We start from the raw sequence: 26,494 nt of genomic DNA on the forward strand, positions 1-26,494 counted from the left end.
AAATGTCGTGGGTTGCCATTCTATAAAGACTGCAAATTTTACCATCTTTCATTAGGTCAGCAGAAAAATATTTGCCTAATTGGTAACAAATTGTTTGTTAACTGTTACAAAAAATGTGTTCTCCGTTTTTCAAGTCACCTTAGACTATTAAGGGCTCACATCTGGTGAGTATGGGCTTGGAACACCCAGGTCCTGAGCTGGATATCATCGTTTTTCTCTTTCTTGGCGATTCCCTTCTAGTTCTACCTACCTCCCTCTCTCCCTCTCTCTCTCTCTCTCTCAGGGTAATTCAGAATTTTTTTTTTTTTTTTTTTTTGGCTGGTGCAGCAAAAGCCTCAGGCCTCCTTGCAACATATGCCTAATACTGTAATAATAATCATAATAATTGCACCAGGACAATCCGAAAAGGCAGCTTTTTCAAAATTCCTCTAAGATATGAAAATTCTCTTCAAAATTCCTTTTTTTTTTTTTTTTTTTTTGCCATTTTGCAATGTAAAGTAACGCGTTCATCACTGAACCCGTTCCGGTACTCTGAATAAGACTAAAATTATCCATAATTAACCAAAAAAGTAATAAAATGAATATTAAATGTATATATATTTCTAGTGCGGTGGGGAGATATAACGATTATAATAAATTGAGCTTGAATTTATCTCAATTTTTGGTCAGCATTTATATGGTAACATACAACGGAATACTTACCATGCAATAACTTAATATCATAAAACAGTATTTGTTCCAATTTATTCAGGCCTTATTGGGGCGATCGCCCTTTCCTGAATCTGCTGAAAATGCAGTAAACGTTCGCTTTAAAGAACTTCGATTTAAGAGACTCCAAAAACAATGGACAGCATCTAGAATTCTAGATGAACAATATTGTTCTGACAATACCTACGCGATTCACACCCTCATCTGGCCTTGGCAGATTTTGCTTTTTCACAATGATATTTTTACTCGGTTTTACTACAGATATACAGTACGAAAAAAAAAACGGTCCATCGTTTCGTGAGTGACCCTTTGGCCTGACTGCCTCGGTCTGGTGGTATTTACCAACCGTTAATATGTTTTAGCAGTAAAGGAAATTTAACTTACAGCTAATGAGAAAACTTCGCTTGCTTTCGTTTATCAATACAGCATCAGATAATCTGACAGAAAAGATGATGCTGTTGTGTTCTCTTTTATTACAGTTGAAGTCACTGGCAGATGTAGGAAGTTTTCTAGGAGGGCGATATAATAATGATGATATATTTCTGTGGGTAGGGATACAACGATGATGATGATAACAGGAGCTCACATCTGGGCGTGGGACACCCAGGTCCTGAGCTGGATATCATCATTGTTCTCTTTCTTGGTGATTCCCTTCTACTTCCCTCTTTCTCTCTCAGGGTAATTCAGACATTTTTTTTTTTTTGGCTGGTGCATCATAAGCCTCAGGCTTCCTTGCACCATATGGCTAATAATAATAATGATACTGACAAAATAGCAATGAATGACAATGACAGTCTTATCTACTTGTAAGAAGAATAGTATGTGCTTAATTACATCCAGCTTCCTGGCGGTGTGGACGGGTACTGGGAAGCAGCACTTCTGGTGATCGCTGCTTGCCAGTAGCAAAGTGGCCACGTATACAACAGAACAAGCATTACACTAAACTACTTTCTAACCATTTAAAAGGGTTTTGTATTATCACAGAGTACCACAGCAGAGTTGAATTAACGTTCTGGTGCCGCTCTTCATAAGATCCAACCCCTGATTGACAATAACTGAAACTTTAGCTTTAATCTATCTCGAATTTTTAACCAGCCATTATAGAGTATGCAAACAACGCAAATTTCACCACACTATAATTTAATATATGTTTCAATTTACTCATACACCCTAGGAGGGAGGGTATCGCGTTGTGCTGGATCCTTCTGGTTGAATTACTGTAACTGTGTTATTACAGTAATTGCACCTAACTCGTGTTTTATGGGATTTATTTTTAAATAGAAGTATTAAGGTTTCATTACAATCCAGTAATTTTGGCAACGATATGTATTCTTTCGAGTTAACGGAGATCAATACTAGAGGAAAAGTCTTACCCGAAATTTTACTGTTAACTCTTTACATGCATTCCAAAATATCTTTCAATATAGCCGATTTTTCAAAATATTTTAGTATCAAATTATACACGAGTAATTATTGATAAATATAAGAACATTGTTAATATTTTTCTATTAAAATTAAGTTAGAGACACTTTTCGTCATAGTTGGGGGGTACCATGGTTTTTTCAACCGAAAATTCGGGTTTCTGGTCCAGCAACCAACAAATCGATCACCTAAGGTCTGCAAGACCATAATCTTACCCTGGAGAGGTACCCTCATGGGCTATTTTTAAACAGTGGCCAAGTTATTCATTGTTCTTGCGCAATAGGATTATTATTATTATTATTGGCCATATGGTGCAAGGAAGCCTGAGGCTTATGCAGCACCAGCCCAAAAGAAATTTGAGTTACCCTGAGAGAGAGAGAGAGAGAGAGAGAGAGAGAGAGAGAGAGAGAGAGAGAAGGGAATCACCAAGAAAGAGAAGAATAATGATATCCAGCTCAGGAACCTGAGTGCAAGGAAGCCTGAGGCTTATGTATAGTAGTTTAGGCGATCGGCTTAATAAACTATATTATTAATTGCACGTGGTATTATATTTAGTAATAATCTTAATTTCTACCGTTTGATCAAGCTTATCGAACCATTACTGATTTACCTCCAAGTAGTCTTAATGAACCTTCGCCTACAAGGTAAAAGGGGCAAAAAGTTGGTTCATCTAAGATCCCTCTTTCTTGTATTGCACTTCTTATCCAATAAACCTTTTTTTTTTTTTTTTTTTTTTTTCTTTTTTATTTTTGTTTTCTTGCATCATTTGCCAATACTAATACTCTACTTAAAATTTTAAGTACACTCTACTTAAAATAAACTCTCTCCATTTGTAACCAGCGATATCTTGAAAATGCTGCTAGTTCCCCGATGGTGAGAAGGCTTCGCTCTGGAGATATTCTGTTTGAAATTATCAACCAAAAACAAGCTGCAGCAGAGCGGTGGATCCAGAAAGTTTGTCTAGAGGGTAATAATGGTGATATGTTTATAGTGGGAGCGATATAACAATAATATATGCAACTGAAATTTTTTTTTTTTTTTAGAATGTACTTTTTTTTTTATCTCGAATTTTTAAGTAGTCTTTATATAATGCACATACACCATGAATAGTTATCATACACCTTATTGTCATAAAATACATAATATTTGTTACAATACACTCAGGCTCTTGTGGGGGGAAGCAAGGAACACCCAGACTGTAATCTCATAGATCCGCCATCTGCTGCGACATTCTTGAAATTTTTGGTGGAGCAAACATGCAAATAGTTCTCGCTGAATGGACTTGTGCAAGAGTTAAGCAATAAGTAAGTTAATCAAGCTGTATGCATTCCGATAAAAAAAAAAAAATAATAATAATAATAAATAAATAAAATAACCTCCAGTGCCTCTCCGATGTATTTTCCTTACACTTAATAACCCAACTTTAAAAGTTGTCTCTGTAGACTATCGTGTACGTTCTTACATCCTGAAACCATTCAGATGCTATAAATTTCAAAAATGCATTCTCAAACAGCATGTCAATGCGTCTGCTCTAAGTGTAAATTCACTCAACATCAAACTGAATACCCTGTAGAGATCATCCTCCGTCTATACTGCAAAAGAAATAATCCGTCCTCAAAATCCAGAAATATAAAGTTAAGAACAAAATAACCTATCAGAAAACTAAAAATGGCATTACCCAATCTGTTCCAAGATTTATTATGCCCTGTCTCTTCAGAGGAAGTCCTTTCAATACCGAATTCACCTGTGAATGATGCAAATGCATTGCAGGCAAGGTCAATTATCAATTTCTTTCTCTTAATAGAAAGAATGCCTTCAGCAAAGGTAACAAAGAAAAGCTCACTACTACTGGATACCGATGAATCAGTAGTAGTGGATTTTGATAACAAATCTTTCAGATACACAGAGAAAATTATATGGATTAAGTTAGGCCGTTTTTATTTATTTATTTGTTTTTGTTTATTATTATTATTATTATTATTATTAGCTGTACGGTGCAAGGAAGCCTGAAGCGTATGCTGCACCAGCCAAAAACAATTCCCCGAGTAAGAGAGAGAGAGAGAGAGAGAGAGAGAGAGAGAGAGAAGTAGAAGGGAATCACCAAGAAAGAGAAGAATGATGATATCCAGCTCGGGACCCTTTGTGTGCCAAGCCCATACTCACCAGGTGTGAGCCCCTGGGGTTAAATAAAGAAAGAGCTAAAGCTGATAAACGGAAACAAAGTTCTAAATCACAGCAGTCAGATTCAGTATTTTATTCTAAAAAGAAATAATGGCACATTACGTTCAGAACTGTAGGGGCTTCCAAAGCAATAAAGATGGCATTAGTAAATAAATACAACGCAACTGACATTTGTCTTCAAGAAACCTACCTATCTCCAAAAGTCAACCCTGCAGTAAAAAGATATACCACACCCAGACGAGACCAAAACGATGCATGCTGATCATGGTAACGTTGCCATAATAATTCCAATATCTCAACTAAAACAGTTTCTATAGAGACCTACTAAACTGAAGTAGTAGCAGTACGTTGTTGTTGGAATTACTTTGTTTTTGACAATCCCTTTAGACAACTGCCACCTCCAATCTGCCAATTGGGAGTCTCTAATAGTCACCACCCATTATCTTGGGATCAAGATAACGCCACGGTTATTTTGTTTATTGACATTTGGGATTTAAAAAAAAAAAAAAAATCAATAATGACGGTTGAATCTGAGCAGGTACTGGTTTGAGGGAAAACATCATCATTTCAGATCTGTCAGAGTTGAAATGGAGGCAACTTACCCGAAGACAGGTGACTAGCACAAAGATATTGTTGATATGAATGGTGTAATGTGAATTATTGGACGCATATGCATAATAAGAGTGGGGTGGGTGCCGTAATAGAAGAAAGAGGATTACTGCAATTGCTCTTACATTTGATCACAAGCCGTTTTATTTTGACAGTCAGTGTGAACGGTAGGCTTTACCGATTGGGCTGGAAATGATCTCAAATTGAAGATATTTCTTCCTATGTGTGCATAAAGTTGTTAAAATTTAAAAATTCCAAATAGGTTTATTTTACGGGAAGGGCCAGTTTTGTACTACAAACGAGAATAGTTCAACATTCACTTCATAGAAGGAGCCACAGGGAAATGTTAAACAGTTATCTAAGTTGATAAGGCTTTTTTTTTTTCTGATTAACAATTTGCACGTTCGCACAATCGTGTCCTTTGTTCCCAAAAAAAAAAAAAAAAACAATAAAATAATAATAAAACTCTGCTACCAACTGCGAAATTTTCGCAAGGGGTATTGCTAGTATTACTTAATTCGCATCTTACTTCATACACTCTGATGTAAGTATACATATAACAATAAAAATAATTTTATAATAAAAAATAAACATTGAAACATGTTGCAATTATCACCTTTTGTTACTATGACAGCGACACTTCGGCAAAACAAAATCAAACCTTTAATGTACAAATATATACAGTGTATATATATATATATATATATATATATCTTCAGAAGCGCCGACACGTTCAGGAGTGTTCCATAATACATGCGAAGCGTGCACGGACTGTCTAAGGCTAATAATTCAGCATCAAACTACTTTCCATTATGATATCTTTTTTACATGCAAATTGTACGAAAAAAAAAAAAAAAAAGAAAGAAATAATAATTGATGGATTTATATTTGTCTAATTTTAATGAAATTCGGAATGACTAAACAAACATTTTCAATTGGCCCAGGTATAAAATTTCATGAAAATCCGTCCACTGGGAGTCGAGTTGTTACATGTGAACGGGCAGGTATGGTGGAGACAAAAGGTGAATATGTGTGTGGGTGTGCGCGCGCGCCTGGGGAAAGGGGGGAGATCTGTTTATGGCGCACAACAACTGCAACCGCTTTCACTAACATATAGCAATAACTTTCGATAAAGTTGAGATTGAAATTATTAATAGTCCATTTTAAACTATGTTGTAACTTTGACCTAATTACGTACTTAAATAACACTAAGCGCACGACTTTTGTAGAATCTACAAAATTAGTCGTTGCTTATATACATTGATATGCTGAATCGAAAAATGATCTTGCAAGTTATCTATCACATCACGTTTTTTTTTCTGTTTTTTTTTATGCTAGCCTCTTCGTGAGCAGGATCCGCTGGTCTCCAGTTTAATAGAGATGGGATTTTCATCTACTTGTACTCAGATTTGGGCTTCCTGCGTAAGGGAACTGCTGGCATCCACTGCTATTGCATTTCCTCCAGTGGATCCGGGATTCTTTGTGTATCCACTACTGTACGTGTTTATAGGAGACTGCTGCACCCATAGGACTTGCGCTTCTTCTTATAGGTGTTGGTAATATTACATTTAGCTTAGTACGTGTATAGTTGAGCCCGCCTCCTCGTGGCGTGGGCGGGTACTGGGAAGCTGCATTCCTGGTGATCGCTGCTTTCTTGTAGCAAAGCGATCAGAAACAACTGAACTAATGTTTAGGGGCCGCCTTACTTAAGACACAACACATGTCCACATCACATCAGGTTTCCAAGGTACATATACATGTATGTGCATATACGAAATCATAACTTTAAAATAAATACAGTATTATGAAGTGAATAAATAATGATACAAATAAAGTAAACATAAGAAACTACAATAAATTACGAAAATTTTGGTGGATGAATGTTTCTTTGAAAATCCACTTTTTTGTATTTGCACTTATTTCTTCACTACAATCATTGTTTAAATTGTTTAGCGGCTGTATGTCTAATTTCACATTTAAAATAAATATTTCAAATTTACAACAAAAGTGACTCTTCACTTCATTGTCATAATAAGTGGTTATAATAAACTACATTAGTCTGGTGTAACGTATACACAAACTGGCCAAAAAAGATATGAACCTTTATTCTGGATCGAATCGGGCAGCTTTGTTTCGAATAATAGCAAATGAACGGAGTGGCAAGGATTCTACACGTGTTTTAGTGCGTTTTGGTCTTATAATAATCATTGTAACCAATATTCAACGTGCAGGAAAGTTAAAGGAAGAAGATTTCGTTGACAAATAGCTCTCTCCAACATATTCCACACATTCTCAACAGGATTCAGATCAGGTGAATGTGGGGACCAAGAAAGGGGGATGGAAATCCGTGTCATGTTCTCAGAACCAATCCGGCAGAATGCGCTGTACTCGGTACTTACGAACGCTTTACTTACGAACACTTTATGGATAACACTGCAAGTGTTATCCATAAAGTGTTCATCACGGATAAAAGTGTAACATTGCAGGGTGGTAGATCTGATACAAAATTCAGGTTTTTCTGGATGATATTCGACCTTCCACCGGTATCAATGGACCCAGTCCGTGCCAACAAAACATGCTGTATACCATGATACTACCTCCAGAACAAAGTTCATCATGATTCGTCTGACCACGACTTTCTTCCATTGCTTCACTCTCCAATCACGACGTTCTCGGCACTGCTGCAAGCAGATTTGTCTGTTTTCTCTGAAACAAGTGGCTTCCGAATAGGTAGGCAACTGCCAATACCCCATTTCTTCAATTCCCTGCGCATGGTACGGGTGGAAATAGAACAGTCTGGGCTTGGCTGAATTGAGATGCTATTTGCTACACACTAGTCGTACTCCAAGGAGCCGTCGTACTCCTTGGAGTACGACAGCTCTGCTCTTGAAGTACTGTATTGTTTTTCTGACACATTTACGCCTTTGAGACAAGAAAGAACCGCTTGCTTTCCAGTCATTAAAAACCTTTAAGATGGATGATTTTGAGAAACCAGCTATGTGTTTCGTTTCTTGAATCGTGACTCCTGCTAAACGTGCACCTACGATAAGTCCTTTTTCAAAGTCTGATAGATTACGCGTTTTCCCCCATTCTGGCGTCAGATTACTGCAATCGAACAGCCTGTGCAGTCTTTATATTCAACGAGGCAACACCTCATCACCCCACGTTACAGATTTCTTGCATCTATTTGCATTTCTTCTGTCTGTGACTGTCTTAATAGAAAGGTTCATATTTTTTGGCCAGTGTGTGTGTAGTGGCACAAGCATACCAGCTCAAAACTCTACTTGACAGACCATTTTAAATTTAAAATTTGAAATTGATATATCAATATTAGGTGAAATCACCTGCCTTCGCATCTCAGATATATATATATATATTTTAATTGGCAATGTAATATTTGACAAATTAGATTTTTATAATGGAAAATACAATAAAATTTTGATTTAAGAAATATATTTAAAAAATACTGTCATCCCCCACCTCTCCCCTGTTCAAGGTATGGTTAAGATCACGATCCTACCACACCATGTGGAAAAAGCCTGGGTTCGATTAACGTCTCGACAGCAGGAACCTTTATCGGTTCTTTATAAAATGTGGACGGGGGTTGCGTGACTTTATTTCAGAGGTTCGCGGGCCTTAGTGTCTCAGTAATTTTTTCACGGCGTCCCTAGGCCAAAAGAAATACCTAACAGTTCTGTTTATTAAACAACTTAAAAAGTAATGTTGAAACTATGAACTACCTCGAGCTAATAGTTCGCGCGGTATCCGACAGATGTCGAGTATCGCTGTGTTTCCTTCGAAAATTTAATATATCTCGCAGCGCCCCTGTGAGTTCGCTCCGGCGCCTGAGGGCGCCGCGGCGCACAGTTTCGGAACCGCTGCTTCATTTGCTGAGCAAAGCACACGGAAACTCCGGTTGCTAGCCCAGCAAACACACTACAAAATGAACGAGATTACAGACAGAACAAAATTTCACCTCATAAGCACTAATAATTTGGTGCTTATATACATGAATACACATTTGGATCAACGGAAATAATCAGTTTTTCGAAGACAATCTGTATGAAACAATTTAATTCATCCCCCCCCCAAAAAAAAATAAATAAAACGTTTTTCACTAATTTATAGACTTATCAACATGTTCTTTGGTCAATTTTGACCTTGAATGGGATTTTTCTCTCAGAAAAAAAAAAATAATAATAAATAAATAAAATATTTTTTTAGGATAGCAAAATCTCAATCGTCAGCGAATCGTTAGTGTGTAATACTCTGTTTTTTGATTAAATTCTAAGAAGAATTTAAGAGGTTGCATTATTGATCTTGATTGGGTGGAGAGAGAGAGAGAGAGAGAGAGAGAGAGAGAGAGAGAGAGAGAGAGAGAGAGAGAGAGAGAGAGAGAGAGAGAATCATCCTTATTTTAACATTTGCTAATTTAAGGTGTTTTCCAAATCTTCCAGAAAAAAAAATCTGGGCTGGTTTCGCCGATCTCCACTTAAATGCAATTATGTCACTTGTTATCATTCACAAAATGTGAACAAGGTACATGTTTTGAAAAATACTGTTATACACTGCCCTACCACGAATATCCAAACTCCGCTCAGTTGACAATTGGTCACATCCTACTCAAGAACCATGTATCAGACACGACTATAAATACGCTCGCAAGCCTTCAAGAAGACATTATGTAATATGATTGTAAATGAAAGATGCTGCGATGAAATTAACGCAATTCCAGAGCAGAATGATAACAGGGCACCATATAAGCTGTACTCGATCTTTAAGTGATATTTCAACGGCAGTGAAGATCCCTAGGTTGACGATTAGTGATGTAATCTGCAAATGGAAGCGGACTTATGCTGTAACTGTTACGACATGACCCGGAAAACCTCCTAAGCCGACGGAAAGTGACAGGAGAGCCCTGAAAATAATTGTCCACTCGAGATGCAGGTCGACGTTGTCGCAGCACATACACAGGCCCTCGGTGAGACGACTGGGACACATGTCAGCAGCAGTTCAGTGCGCAGAACGCTGCATTAAATGAGGTACCACAGTCATGCAGGCACTGCTTGATTGTTGTAAGGTTTTAGGCGCATGAGCAATGTAGGCCATATTGCGCAGTATATAATCTGTCTGCAAACTGCGTGTGTTCTGTGGTCGAATTGCTGTTTGCTGGACGAAAAACCAGAGTTTCCAGGAACAAAAACCATGCTACCTTCGCCGGAGACTAACTCAGCTACGTTGTGCAAAAGGCCCATAAAAATTCCTCTCATCATTAACAGAATTAGAATTCAGGCCTTTTCCACCCGGTGTGAGGAGGACAATGTATTCCAACTGTGCTACTCACCAGGGAAATACAGCCGTCCACAAGCCACTAATCACCCTGAGTAATGCCAGACACCTAGACGATGTCTGGCACTAACTGTAACGGCCGTCGTTTTCGGACCGTACACCAATGGAAAACTGTGCTTTGGAGTGACAAGTCATGGTACATGGGCTTCCATGTCTTACGGTCGTGTCTGGAAGATGCCCAGAGAAAGCTACTTGCCGGATTGTATCGTTCCCAACAATGGAGTTTGGCGGAAGCAGCGTGATGGTCTGGGGATGTTTCTCATGGTTTGGCCGGGAATCATTGGTTGTTTTGAGCAAAACCAGGAATACTGAGGTCTATTTAGACGTGCTGGAAAATAATGCGTTACCTACGTTGTGGCAGCACGTCGGGGAAGGGAGCATTGTCACACTTGTATCAGAAGGACAATGATCCATGTCATACTGCTTGCGTTGTGACAAACTGGTTTGAGGATGCAAGCATTGAAGAGTTGGATTGGCCAGCCTAGACCTCGATCCCATAAATAACCTATGGAATGAATTGAATTGTCAAGTTCGTGTGAGAACAGACTGCCTAAAAAACAGAACTGAACTGGTCGTCGCTTTGAAGGCCGAATGGCGAAAAACATCGGAAGACAAGTACAAAAATTGATGAACAGTGTTCCAAGATTAGTCGTTGCCATCAAGGCTGAACATAAAGGTCAGCCCATGTTATTAGTTTTCCTGTAAATAAAGATTATTTATAGATATGCACATGTCCGAATATTAATGGCAGGGCAGTGTATTATGTATTTACACATTTTCAATATTTTTGAACGTTGAGATTTTTTATCTGTTAGTGTATAAAGAAACTGCGTATACACTAGTAAAATAAAGAAAAGTAATAATAGCACAGAGTATTAAAGACACAAAATCGATAAAAATATAAAAGAATAAATCTAAACCTAATAACAGTTTGTAAACCAATAGAGCAAATAATAATATAAAAAAAAAACCCTTTCCTATCATAAATAAATTTCTAGCAATGTTCTTACAGAAAGAAAGATAATAAGATGTAAAATGAAGATAATTACTAGCATTCAATAAAAAATTCTAGCTAATAGATTAAAATAGTCACAGGCTTTTCTAGAATTACCTATCTTAAACATGTCTTGCTTTCTTATGAAACGCTGAGGAAATTTAAAGTCAATTTTCTCGGCGAATTTCGTAAACTCCACGCAGTCAACAATTCCATTTATAACTCGGAAAAATCTAATTTCATGTTGTAATCGCCCATCTATCAAGCTACTGTAGTTTAATCACTCGACAAGAGCAGATAATACTCACTGTTTCTCATTTCGAAAATACACACACACAAATATACTACTTTATGAGTATATGTTCTATCTGGGAGTTCATATGATACAGGTGTTCTATAAATCGCAAAACTATGGAAATCTGCCCTCAAGTCTCTTTACTTCCACAAAAATAAAATGAAATCACAGTAGCGAGCAAATCAATTAAGAACCATAGAGAAAGGGATTTAGTATTGCAATTAAGTTCTAGAGAAATGTAGACAGACATCAGGGAAGATTCATGCTGTACTATCGAACATTCGCTTGTGGAGACGGGGAGGCCATAATCAAACTGTATTATGGCAATTATAACAGCCCACTTGGAATATTATGTCCAAGTATGGAAACTTTTACGCAATGTGGCTGATTTGGTCGGTCTCAGGTGGAGTAGAGTGTTTTTTCTCCTGGAGACTTGGGTTTTTTGTTCAGCAAGCAGTGAATCGACCACAGGACACAACGTAATTTACAGGCATATTATATAGGGCGCCATCTTGGTCGTGGACAACTGTATTGTGTTCTTCATTGTGCATGTTTTGCCATTTTGGTATCTGTGTGGTAGGTTAGGTGTTCTGTTTTAGTGGACTGTGAAGTCGATGGAAGAGTATATTATTAATTTGATTGAATGATATAATCATTCAGTTCCTAGGTGGTAGATTACTCTCATCAACTGATGCAATATCACCGCTTTGCTTATTGAAGGCGTTAAGTGGTGAAACCAATCTGTAGTCTCTAGAGCAAAATTTCTGGCATCCCCCCGCCTTTTCCTTCAACCCACACGTTACTACTAGCTAGTGCCACTACCTAATACTAATATAAAATAACACTAATACTTACTAGTACCAATACTGACGCTAGGTGGTAAATGACTCTCATCAACCGATGCAATAGCAGGTATTGGAGGCTTGAAGTGGCGAAATCCCACGTTTAGTCTCTAGATCAAAGTTGCCGGCATCCCCCCTTTCTCCTTCACTCCAGTACTAAGACTAACTAGTACCACTACGAATACTAATATAAGACAGCACTAATAATATAATACTAGGTGGTAGATGACTCTCATCAATTACCATCACTTTGCTTATTGGAGGCTCGAAGTTGTGAAACCCATATTTAGCCAGCAGAGAAAAGTTTCCGTCATCTCCTCCCTCCCCATATCTTTCAATCCATGTACTGTATTAAGTACTATAGGTTTTGTTACCTTTTGTGTTTGGAATTTTCATTAAAAAAACAAAAAAAAACACATGAACAAAGAAGTGAAGAGATGGAAACCCCTGACTGGGAAGAACTATAAAATTTCCCGGAAGAAAACCTAATATGAGGCATACAGAGCTTAATAATCAGGCAAATTTGAGATCTGATTGAAGTTCACATGGATCTGAGTGGTGGCGGTAACATGACTCAAGATCTCCGATTCATTTTACTATCACCTCTTATTCATTTTACTGTTCATTTTAAGGATATAAATGATTCAAGAATATTTCAGTTACGGGAAAAGAGATTTTGAATAGATTGTATAAGAAGTTTTCTTTTTGCCAGCGGTTATTAATTAGTGAAATAAGTTTCCTCCATGGGCGGCTGACAGCTTGGAGAAATTCAAATGTCGACTAGATAGACACCTACGTGAGGAGGGAATCACATAGATAGTTTGTTTATTTTTTTGGTTGATACCGCAAAATCCTGAAGCTTTCTTGAACCTAATACGAATCCTGCATTCCAATTATCCATTTCCAATCTCACCTCAAAGGTATTTAGTTAGGATGAGGTCTGTGCTCCGTGTTGACCACTGCAATATTCCCATGTTTCGCCAGGTAATAATAAATTGTATTTCTCTGTTATTACCTCTTTGGTACATCTTTTTTTCACAGTCCTCGTATTAAAAATAGCTGATATGAGTCATCGTGCCCCACACACCGGGTGGAAAATTCGCGGGTTGGACTCCATCAATGACACCAGGAATTTTCTTTCTTCCTCACACAATGTGGCTGAATTAGTCGGTCTCAGGAAAGGGATGCATAGTTTTTCTCGGAAAATATGATTTTTCATCCAGCAGACAAACACATCAACTACAGAATAACCCAGTTTAAAATCGCAATATACTGTCGCCTCATGCCTTAACTGTTTTGGCGCCATATTATCAGCACATCTACAGTTCTTTTGGCACCAGAACATCTACGTTGAACACATTTTTTCAACGTGGATGGTTAACTGAGTAAATTAATTATTACGATGTAATATGGTGAATGCAATGAATAGCTAAATTTAAAAATACTCTAAACATGCAACCATTGCCGGAGACCGACTAACTCGGTCGCGTTATGCAAACAATAAAAAATAAATAAATAAATAAAATAAAACAATACTAATATACAGTATAAATAAAATTCACCCCGTCCAATTTGAACATTGGTCTTTTACCACGTAACCACTTCGCTATACGCGAAGGCATAAAGTTACTTGGGTTCTTCCTATAAAACAGCGACTTAATTGATACGAGACACCCTTTCATCTTTTGCTTGTACAATTATATAATTCTTGTTCTGTGCTTTTTAGTCTCTTTTACCTTAAATGTCTTTATCCTCTATACATGCTACTATTTGTGTATGAGACCTGACTGTGCTTTACGATTCAGTGGAAAAGTCGCTCGGTTGTTATCGATTTGTGCATATTTACTGCGGTTGTTTGAATTGAACTCGAAGGAGTATCACATGCTTATCATCTTGGTTTCCAGGTATATCTTTATTTGTCCTTAGAAGTCAATCGTATCACATTTTTCACTGCAAGCATCCATTAATTGAAGACGCAGTACTTGCCATACACAAAAGAAATCATTCTTTCTGATCCATTAAGAAATTTTGCAGTTAAACTTTCTTAATTGATTTTTATATATATTCTGTATAGTCAATTTACAAATATTTTAGCCATATTATTACTTTTCACATTCATAAGTCACGTGGGAATGCCCCTATGGGCATTATTTGACTGTCTCGTTAAAGGCTTCAATCGACTGTCTTTTTTCGAGTCAAGGGCTTTGTTTAACGCACCTTTACAAATAGGCTATATTACTTTCCCTTTGAATATATTTCCTATCACAGTCAAGCCAGAATAATTGTTTTAAATGCATCTAGTTATTCATCTTCATTTGTTCAGTTACAGCATATATTACTTTATTCGAAAGCAAATGGACTGTACTGAGAAAACCCAATAGTCATTGTTCTCTGAGCAGTGCAGACAGGCTGCTAGGACAGCGCATGGAAATCTGTCAAAATATAGAAGAATTCTGCTAGTAAGGTCGGAGATGATTATCTCATTGTGTAAGGCAATGTTTAGGATGCTCTTAAGTACTGCATACAGGTCTGGAAGCCTCATTTTATGAAGGATGTAGATGTGTTGCAACGGATGTAGAGAAGAGCAAAAAAGACTAGTCAATGACACAAAAGTACTCTTACCAGGAAAGACTTCGGGTCTGCAAACTGCAGCGCTGGGAAACTAGCACTTGTGAGGAGACCTGATTTAAATGGATTGAGTAAACTAATACTGATGGCACTCTTACTCGAACAACACACACACACTGAAAAACTATGGCTGCTGGATAGAGGTCTAAATTTTCTTTCAGAAAATTTTCGTTCAGTAACTAATTGATTTAATGAAGGATGAGACAAATTATTTGTCTTATCCTTCCTTCAGAGGAGATGGATAAGTGATGTCAGAAAGTTTTTTTTTCCCCTCCCTGGCTGATGTATATTGTTACTTCCTTCTATCATATTTCAATACTAACTGGGTGGTAACAGCATTCGACTTAAAACTTCTGTAGACTGTAATTTTCAGGAAATATGTATGAAGGAAGGTTTTTCTAGAAAACGGAAGTTGAATGAATACATAAGAAGGGAGAATGGTTGGTTCTGTGAGTTTTAAGTTGGACAGTAAAAGGATGTCGACTGGTTGTAGCAAGTGTTCGGACTATTTTGGAAAAGAGAGCGGGAGGAATTATACAAACCAATTCAGAAGAGAGCTCATGAAGTATCTATAGAAAAGGCATGCAGCAGAAACAGAACGTTATGACACAGAGACTGGAAAGACTCTCTTAAAGATGAGTCATTAATTAACCTAACTGCCCTCGTTTAAAGGGAATCTATGACTGAGAGAGGTTTTGTGGGCACCGCCTCAGGTGGGAGAATAATATTCTACGGCAGGGGGGGGAATTTACGATTTGTACAGAGTGAACAGTTGTTTGAAAGAAAGGTAATGCTGTAAGTGAAAGAGAAAACAGTTTTTTAGATGCAGAGGAAGCAATATTTGTAATGTGCTTGTGCGAAGAGAGATTATAAATCAGGGTAATTCCCCTAATAGAGATGTAATCTTATCTAGAAATCTAAGAGTCATCGAAGGTAAGCATGGGAGAATAAAAAACCTTTTTTTCGAGATACAAGATAAGACTTAGCTATTGAAGGATCGAAATGAACTAAGTTATCTTTGCCCCGCTGGAGAATTACCTGGAGATCAGCACTTAAGGAATTGGTAGTGGATATTTGAGAACAAGCTGTTTGTATAAGGCAAGGTTTCTCAAACTGGAAGGTGGAATGCAATGTGCTATCATCAGAAAAACTATGGATAGGCTTTCAGCTCAATGAAAGAAGGTCATTAATATACAAGAGGAAAAGAGTGGCAGAAAGACCTGAACCTTGGGGAACACCAGCATAAGTGGAGAAGTTAGACGACAGAGAGCCATCCACCATCACCCGCAGTGAGAGACCAGAGATAAAACTGGATAGCCAATTTAAAAAAAAAAAAAAAAAAACCGGTTGGCTAACCATAAGATGGAAGTTTGTTTAGGACTTTTATGCCAAACATGATCAAAAGCCTTTGAAATATAAGAGCAATCGCTTGGGTTTCAAAAAACTTTTGGATTGAATTTGTCCATAGATGGGTAACATAAGCCAGAATATCACCAGTGGATCGACACTGACAGAATCCATACTGGCGATCGTTGATCGAATGGAAGGTTTCTAGATAGTTTAAGAGTTAGCGGTTAATTTATTTCTTCATTACTTTGCAGAGAGTACAATTAAGTGGGACCATAACTGGATGGGAGGGATTTGTCACACTTTTTAGGAACTGTCTGGATATGAGCAAATTTTCAAAAAGAGGAAAACGCCTTTGGAATAAGAAAGTGTAAAAAGGCGACACAAAACAGGAATAAGTTCAGGAGTACAAGTTTCGAGAACAAGTGGAGAAATACCATCAAGACCTGGAGTTTTCTTGGCATCAAGATTGATCAAAATCCTTCTGACATGCTTTTGACGGATGACCACAGGAGACGCTGAATGGAGTATACTGGGAATGGTTAGAGGTGGTTTACCTAGATCATCAATACACGAGGTGGAAGGAAAATAGGATGCTAGCAGGTCAGCTTTATCTTTGGCTGAAGTAGTAATAGAACTATCTGGTTTTGACAGAGATTAGAACAGAGACGGGCAAAAGTTGCGGCTAATAGTTTTGGCAAGAAACCAGGATTCTCGGCTACCATTTGGACAAGAAGCAAGTTTTCTATTCTTAGCCTGTTCGATATCTACTTTGGACTGATTAATAATTGCTTTACAATAGCTGCAGCTTTGGCGTAGGCAAAAAATGAATCGGAGGATTTGGAAACAAGCTAATTACAATATGCACCATTCTCTTGAACAGCTTTATCACATTTATTGAAAAACCAAGGTTTATATAAAGGATGTGATTCTAAGATGGTATGTGGAATAAGGATTTCATCCCTACAAAAATGTCACTGACACGATCTGAGCAAACGCTGACATCAGAAGATCTGACCAAGGAAAAAAAAAACTAAAACAAATCTCGCAGATCATCCCATTTTGCATCTTTGTAATGCTAAACAACACGAGGTTCAGAACGGCTACGAAGAAAGGCTCCATTGAAGAAGAGGCCATCATTAAGTTGTGATCTGAGGTGCCTAGAGGATCACTCACTTGGACCATATAACATGTACTTAGAAGGTCTGTTAGTGAGAAAAAGATCAAGCGTGTTGACTGCGTGGTTCGGGTGTCTGGTATTCTGGTATTTAAATGAACAATATACGCGAGGTCATTAGTAATTGCAAAAGCCTCAGCATCTCGACCAGCTGAGTCGGTGTGACCAGAAAACGGAATATAACTGGAGTTGTGAACATTAAAATCAGCAAGGAAAATTACCTTACTATTAGGAAAGTTGGACTAGAGAAAGTCAAGTTTCAAAGACAGGAAGTCAAAGATTTCCAAGTGATTAGTGGAGCTAGGAGAACGATAGAGCAACAGATGAATTAGACCGAATGTGGTAGAAAGATTTTAAGCCAGAGAAAATCTAAAAGAGGCGATTCCAAATTACTAAGTCTCTAACAGAGAATATCGGAATGAACATAGGTACAAGTACCACCTTTGAAGCGAAAGGAATCACACAGCGAATAATTCGGACAACTGATATGAGCATTGGTGAATCAACCGATAGCTGGGATTCTGTCAGAAAAAGTACATGGGATTTAGCATGACTGTAAGTAGAAATGGACACCACTTGAACTGAGACCACGTATATTTGTGAAATGAATGAGGAAGTGTTTGGGACGTTTAGATCTTTTTGCAGATAAGTTTTTTCTATTTGACAATTCATGATGTATTTAGTAGTAAGAAGAGATGGGGAGCACATGCTGTATGACCTAGTCACATTTTTGGATATGGCGTACATATGGCAAGGAGTTGGGAAGATCGCCTCTACAAAGCCCCAGGATATACACTACTCGGGCTCCCTCCAGCTATAAGGCAGAGTAGAGGCAGTGAGATTATACACTAGTAACCTCAAAAGACATCAATCACATTGCATGATGGAAGAGATGGGGGGGGTTGCTGGAGCTTTGCTCTGGAGACTAATCATGGGTTTTATCACTTCATGCCTCCAATAAGCAAAAGTGGTGGTGGTATTGCACCGGTTTATGAGAGTCATGTACCACCTAGTATTGCCTGGTAACACGGAGGGACGGTATTTTTCCGTGTGGTGTGGGCGTCATACTTCGACTCCTTTGCTCATGTTCGCACGTGAGTCGTCACTTACAGTATGCTTGGGCTTCAAGGACCAAGTTTTACCACTGTAAAACTGTGTACTACTATTCCGGGAGATATATACCAAACCACGTTTTAACTCCGTGGCAGACGTATGATTATTTCGCTTCCAGCTGTTTTGCAAATGATTAAACAAACGTTTAAATCCCAATCTCTTCGTTGATATGAGGACATGAAAGAGGTAGACCTTACAAATTAAAAAATAAATATTTGTTTTGCTAAAATAAATCCAGGTAGGATGATGGAAAGGGAGTATTAAGTTAAAGATAGTAAGTATTAAAATTGGATATTTAGTTTTAATGTAAATAAGGTTAAAGTTTGAAGAAACGCTGGATTTGGGGATGGGAAAGTTATAGACGTATATGTTAAATAGTGGCTTAATGGAAACAAGTAATTTCGATACACTAGCTGAATAATATAGAGAGCAAACAGAGACAGCGGTTAGGGCTAAGTAGAGGGTGCCATTTGTGAACAGGCGAGGAAAGGGTTGCTGGGGGCAAGAACAATAGGACCGTGAAATGGGATTCACGAAGTGTCTCTTTTGATTTAAGCCACCGTTAGGAAGTAAACAGGAAATTAATGGACGTCCAAGTGTTCGCGTCAAAATAAAACGGCCTCAGGGTGGCTGATATTTTGGCAAGTTGGCCATATTTAGCAGAGAAGGTGTGGACACGAAACGGAGTGTTTTGGAGGTAACCGGCAAATATGAAAATGTTATACTGCCGTGTGAAAAAAAAAAAAAAAAAAAAAAGAAGAAAATTTCTAGAGAAGGGTTGGTTTGTGAGCTAGTGAGACTGCTAAGGTCCGAGGTTTTAGCAAATAGGAAGGAATGGAAAATTAAGCAGAGTATGAGGATTGGTTGTGAGTCCTGGGAAGGCGTTCCAAACTTCAGAGAAGAAAAGGTTCGAAAGGAGAGTTATGTGTGTGGTTGAGAGAGTTCTTGAAGATACGTGGGAGAGAGTGTGTTCTTTTTGAGTGCGAGGAACAGAGTTAGATAGGAGAGTTAGTAATGTAGGCTCTTGTAAAGAGTCTGAAGGAACTGCTCATGGGTTCTAGTTCCGACCGCAGAGAATGAGCCAAGTATGTACACCTGTGAATATATCGTCTACACAAGAAGGTGCGTCATGTCAAGAGTGCCCCAGAAGTGAATGCAAGCCTGTCCAGCCTCGAAGGAAAACCGGAGTGCCCCCAGAAGTGAACACATGCCTGTTAGCCTTGAAGGAAACCCGGAGTGCCCAGAAGTAAACGTATGCCTGTCCGCCACTAAGGAACCAGAGTGCCCAAGAGAGGGAAGGAAAGCCTGTCTGCCAGGAAGGAAGCCTCAAAGCAAGGAAATTGGAAGTAGCGGCCATTTCGGAACATAAGTCTGTTCCTGTTTTTTTTTTTTTTTTTCCTCGAATCCTGAGCTCAAGGACTCATAATCTAGCTCTGTAAGGAATTGAATGATAGTCCTTTTAAAAAAGGAACATCATTCCTGTTGTATTAGGCAAGTTAGTTACTAAGGTTGAGATAATTTGTTATGAATGTTAATGATTATGAAATAACGAAAGTGTGGTACAGGGGTAAATAAAGGGAAAGTAATAGTATAAAGGAATTAGTAAAGAAATTATATTTATAGGGGTAGTATTGTAAGGAAGTTTTATTAATAGAGAAACCTCATGAGTACAGAGGGTTGACTAAGATGGTAACTATAGAATAACTAAGGTAGAATGAGTGATTTATAGTGTACATTACTGAGGTAAGAGGCCATCAGTTGCAATACACTTCTTGTGTTAAAGGTTAGAAAAAAATATAAAAAGAGTAATAAGAGTTGAAATGAGTTTTACTGATGTAAGTGATAAAAATCGGTAATGGAAGAGAATGACAGAGCAAACATTGATGATTAATATTAAGTAAGATACAACGGATACAAACTGATGTTAATTTGTAAATTGAGAACAGTTGATGAGAGAGAGAGACAGTGTATTGTAATGTAGTATGGTTCAAATATATGGAAATTGGTATGCTTGTATGTAATTATTGGTTTTTATGTAAGTGCTGTATATAATGCTCATTAAAGGCTTGAAATTTTTATTGAAAAAAAAAAGTCTTTAATGTTCTGCCAACACCCGCTTTACACACCCTAGAATCTTCTGTGAATTGCAGTCAGATCTGCGTTTTGTGATTTCAGTAGGGCGGAAGTCAAAACAAAATAAACTCAACAAAAACAAGCAAGCCAAATAATAATTTTATATCAACCCCCCCACCCCACAGAGGCACTTTCAGTGTGGGTGGGGTAACGAATTTCATGAACTAGAGTTCTAAAAGATTACACAGGAACTCCCCGACTTACGTAAGGGTTGCATTCCGCGGAACGCTACGTAAGTCGGGGAATTTCCCCCTTGCTTGTGCAGCACTCGCAATTGTGCTCGCTGAATTGATTGAAACAAAAAAAGAAATATTCGACGACCATGTAAATAGAATTATTTATTGTATTTATTCAATTTTTTTTTTATCTCATGCGCAGAAAAAATTACAAAAGCGTGCAATTTAAAAAAAATTCAAAATTATAAAATTACAAAAAAAGAGAGGAGGCAGGCATAAAGTCAGTAAGTTTTACCTCTCGAGCATCGTTGCCAGAATCGACGTCTTCAGCTGATAAGTACGCCGCTGCGGAGGTTGAGGGCTGTGGAGATTTAGAAGGGGTCGGCCGCTCAACCTTACGAAAGAACATATTAATGGATGACTGGACGGTGGCTTTTTTCTTTTCATCGTAGATTTCTTTGTAGCAAGCAAGGATATCATTCACCCCTCTGATAACTTTTAAGAATCGTTCGCTGTCAGGATCCATCTTCTCAAACCTCGCCATTGCCGATGCAATTTCACGAAATGCCATTGCCATCTCTCTGGCGATGAAGCGTCTCGGCTGCTCATTTGGTTCATCTTAAGCTTCGGCAGCATTTTCTTCTTTCACTATTGCTGCCTGCAAGTCAATATGTTATTCGTTAAATAATTCCTTCTCTTCTTCCTCTATTAACACCTCCACATCTTTGGCATCAACCTCCAACTGAAGTAGCTTTACAATCTTATCTGTAACCTCTTCATATGATTCGTCTTTTTCAAATCCTTCGAAGACTTTTACGTGCCGCGGGCATATTTTCTTCCATGCGCCATATAAACAACTTTTAGTAATTTCCATCCAGGCATTATTAATGTTTAAGATGGCATGGTAAAATCGTAAGATTTCCAAGGTCTCTTAACGTAAAGTTTTTCTCATCGTCTACTGCTGACAATGCGTGAGCAAACGTTGTCCGTAAATAGGACGCTTTTAAATTCGAAATAACATCTTGATCCATAGGTTAGATGAATGAAGTCGTGTTTGGCGGTAGAAATATGACTCTCACGTTCGAATTCAAATCATCTAGATGCGTAGGATGTCCAAGAGCATTATCTAATAGAAGCAAAATCTTGAAAGGAAGGTTTATCTAATAGAAGCAAAATCTTGAAAGGAAGGTCGTTGTCTTTACAATCTTTTTCAACCTCGAGAATGAAGCAGCATTTGAACCAATCCTCAAAGAGAGATATTGTTATCCATGCTCTCTAGTTCGATCGGAAATGCACTGGTAGGGTGGCTTTATTGATGCCCTTAAATGCATGAGGTTTTCCAGAATGGTACACAAGCAGTGGTTTTAATCTCCCGCTGCATTAGCCCCAAGCAAGAGCGTGGCCACATCTTTTGATGCCTTGAAACCTGGCCTTTCCTCTTTGGCAATGTATGTTCGATCCGGTATTTTTTTCCAATACAGAGCAGTCTCGTCAATGTTAAAAATTTGCAGCGTTGAATAGCCGCCTTCAACAATAATTTTTTCCAACACATCAGAAAATTTCTCTGCAGCTGCAGAATCGGCACTGGTGACTTCATCGCATACTTTAACGTTGTGGAAACCACCGCGATGCTTGAGCCTATTAAACCACTTGTTGATTGCCACGAACTTGGGTTAGGGTTCGCCGTACTTCCTTAATATCTTTATAAATACTTCTTGCTTTTGCTGTTGTTGTTTTAGTGATTTATTAGGCGCATCGGCAACTGTGGCCATAGTGCGCCATTGCTTTTGCTTGAATGGTCATTAGACTCAGAGGCACTCGCTTCTGAATCTGCTTTTCCATCCATATTATTAACAGCTGTTCCATCTTCGATATAGCACCTGAACGCTGTTTTGTGATAACTATTGATGTTAAATGCGTTGATCCTTTGACATGTTCTTTTATACGCCCACTGTCCTATAAAATATTCTCTCATTTTTTCTATACACACACGAAATAAATTGTCCTTCGGAAACTAGGAATTAACAGACCAAAACACTGATATCGCACTGTATCTGCAATGGAATTAATTCACAACCTCTAGCATACAAGTTTAAAGATAATAAATAATCCATATTTTTTAATACAATCAGGATTATCGGTCTCAAAAGAAAATTCTGATTAAAGTAGTATTTTTCAACCAGTGGTTCGCAATTTCCCCCACCCACGGCTTCGAAGAATCACAAAAGATCTCTTAGGGGGTTCTCACTTTCCTAGAAGATATCCTCTACGCTCACTGCCCACCATAACAAATTTTAAGTTAGTTAATGACGCAGCGCATTACATTTAAGGCGCGTTAGATTTTTATTTCTTAAATTAATTGAATTTTTTTCTTTCGCTGTTATTAACAGTAGTGAAAAGAAAATAACTAATTATCTTTTTCCCATTAGTTACCAAATGATTAACTAAAATATATAAAAGTAATTGTTTTCGCTTCACTACAAACATAATATCCAGTGCTTCAGCTGCAATATACGATACATGGATTACCTATGTGATATGTAGAAAAAGAAATAATAATTAGTGCATTTCTATTGGTCTGATTTCGATTAAATTTGGGAAGGCTCGACAAATGGTTCTAAAAAAGCTAAACAAAAATTTTGAAAATCCATCAACTCAACTCCCAATGTATGGGAGTTGAGGTATTACAATGTGGAATGACGAACATGGCGAATACAATAGGCCCTTTAAGAATGTATGCTTTAACTCACCTAAAAAACACAAAACATAGGATATCTAGTGAACAATATTTCCCTCATCATCATTTAAGACCAAGGGATCTCCAAAAAGATACTGGTTTTGGCTTCTCACAAAAGAAAAGAAGGTTGAAAGACTGAAATTCAATCCAGTTTATAGTGCTCTGTTTGCCTAAAAGGCAAACAAAGCACTAGAAACAAATGGATAGCCATGAGGCGACATCTGCTTAGCGGCACTTCTTAAGGAATACGATTACGCAGAAGAAATGTGTTAAATTATCGACAAGAAATTTTATACAAATGTCCCCAAGAATATTCTAAATAAATCCTGAAATTTTGAAAAAAGACTGGGGCTAATGCTTCAAATTTATACCAAGGGTTGTGTAGTGGCAAGGAACTGTGAAGTCTGTGAAACTGGAATTCAATCAAAAGAAACCCAACATACACTGAAAATTTGGTGTCGATCCGACTTTTCCTTCGTGATTAATGTTCCAATACACAGAACTACACTATCCTACCAAAAGAGATTAGATGCTCATAGTCACCAACAAAACATGAATCACGTTTTGGCCCATCTTTGGCTGCAATTACTGCTTCGGTGCGCTACGAAAGACTTTCTACTAATTTCTGGTAAAAAGCTGGTGGTGTTATGTTCCACTCTTCCTTCAATTACTGACGTCCATGTTTTAATAATAGCATCCGGGTTTCATGCAAAAGTACCAACGTCCCTCCTCTCTTCGAAGTGCGAAGTGCAGCAACAAATTTGGAGTTAAAATTGGCTACGAATGTGAAAAAGTCGTATTGAGTTTGCGGTCAAGTATCAGATGACAATGAATCAAAATAAGCTGCAGATGAAATTTCTCTAACAGTGTCTTATGGTATAAACGTTTTGCTTGCGGTAGTTATAAATCAGTACTTGAATTCTCTAATTAGACAACTAGAAAACAGCACTTTATTTTTCATTTTTCGACTTCTTCTGTCACCTTGGCAGAATTTAAATATCCACGATTTTTATAGCAACTCGAAAACAGCATAGGGAACTGGCGGAAAAGTTTAATGCCTTACGCACATGCGCTGCCTGTGAATTACCTCACAGTAGTTCGATTTTAAAGAAACCTAGGATGAGTCCACAATCTAAAACACCCATTTGTCAAGTTGTTACGTGTGGTCGGGCAGACGGACAGTGAAGACAACAGGCGCTTTGTCCAGTTGCGAAAGAGCCTAAGAGCTACACATTCCGTATATCCGTTATCCCCTGACTACGCCACGGTTTTATTAGAATAGTATTTTGTAGTAATATAATATAACTGTACAAGTGTAACGGCTGGGTTTTAAGAAACTTCTCCATTAAAAAAAAAAAAAGAAAAAAAAAGAAGAGGCACATAATAACAACCCTTATTTGGTTGGTTAAACTCCCATTTAAAAGAGGCAGCCGTAGCCGAGTGATCAAACTCGAGGATACAGCAAACCCACGTGACTGCTGAATACGGTGTTGCTCTTGAATTCTTTTTGGGAACTCCGCTGAACCTATGCAACAATCTCGAAGTATCAAACAGAATTTATTTATTTATCTACACATGTTAAAATATATGCTGAATAAAATCACTGTATAAAAGCCAACATTGCATAGATATTCCTTGAACGGCATGGTGAGTGGATAGGTGTGTTATTTGAAGATAATACAGCACTCAAACTTACGTTGGTTTATTTATGTTTATTTCTGATTTGGAAATATGTACATAATGGAGTCAAACGTTTCGTGGTTTTTTTTTTTACCACTTCTTCAGTGACCGTCTGATATCATTTAACGGTGATATTGCAAACACAGCCATCGCTGAAGAAGTGATAAGAAAATACCACGAAACGTTTGACTACATTATGTACATAATCGGAAATAAACATAATTAAACCATCGTAGGTTTAAGTGTTTTTTTTATCTTCAAATAATTATATAATGACAATGGCGAATGCAGGAGGAAAAGGACAAACTGGAAAAAAAAAACAAAAAAAAAAAAAACACCTTTTTTATGATATTAAGTTGTATTATAACTATCCATGTAGTATTTTTATATAATATGCAAACTAACTAAAATCGATATGAATTCAAAGTTAAACTAAGCAAAGTTTTAATATTTATCATACATCATAATCATTATATTCCCTCTCCCTACAAAAACAGCATGGATTCGCCCTGTATAAAGAGCGCTAACATTTGCTTATTTGGACACAAATATTATTTGCTATTACGTTCGATATTAAATTAACTATTTCGAAAATTGGCCTCCAGATTTTTGGGGCGGGGGGGTTGGAAACCGAATCCATCTCGTTTCTATAAATTTAAACGCGTATTGTAAATATCAGTTTCAACTGTTCAAATTTAAGGTTTGAATTGTGAAAAGCCTCATTTCTGTATGTTGCTAAAAGTAAATTAAGTTTCCTACAAAATACATCAGACACCAACTGCTTTAAATCAGTTTAGAGCTTTTAAACTGTTCTTAATTGTTCCAATAATTGATGACAAATTGCTCTACGCACGATGCATTGATCAGCTCTTTACAGTTACTTTCTAGAGATTATCGATTAGTTCTCTCTGGAAATGGTAAAAGCTTCATGTTTTTAACGAATCACAGTTTTCTTGATAATACAGAGAATATTCTGTGCTAAATTACGATAAAGGATCATCATAACGTTTTATTAGCTCCAGAAAAATATCTGGCAACCACGTCATGATGTCATCTGAATATACTGTGATGACGATGTTATCTGATTGCAATCTGGAAAAGGA

At 37.6% G+C, this 26,494-nt stretch overlaps 1 protein-coding gene across 1 annotated transcript in view; it reads right to left on the reverse strand.

The window, feature by feature from the left end:
* Positions 1 to 26,494, reverse strand: part of LOC150088637 (sprouty-related, EVH1 domain-containing protein 2-like) — a 408,094-nt gene that overhangs the window by 148,837 nt on the left and 232,763 nt on the right. The window lies entirely within an intron of this gene.

Source organism: Mastigoproctus giganteus, chromosome 3 (assembly GCF_048544385.1).
Source record: "Mastigoproctus giganteus isolate SK-2022 chromosome 3, ASM4854438v1, whole genome shotgun sequence".
NCBI classification, from domain to species: Eukaryota; Metazoa; Arthropoda; class Arachnida; order Uropygi; family Thelyphonidae; genus Mastigoproctus; species Mastigoproctus giganteus.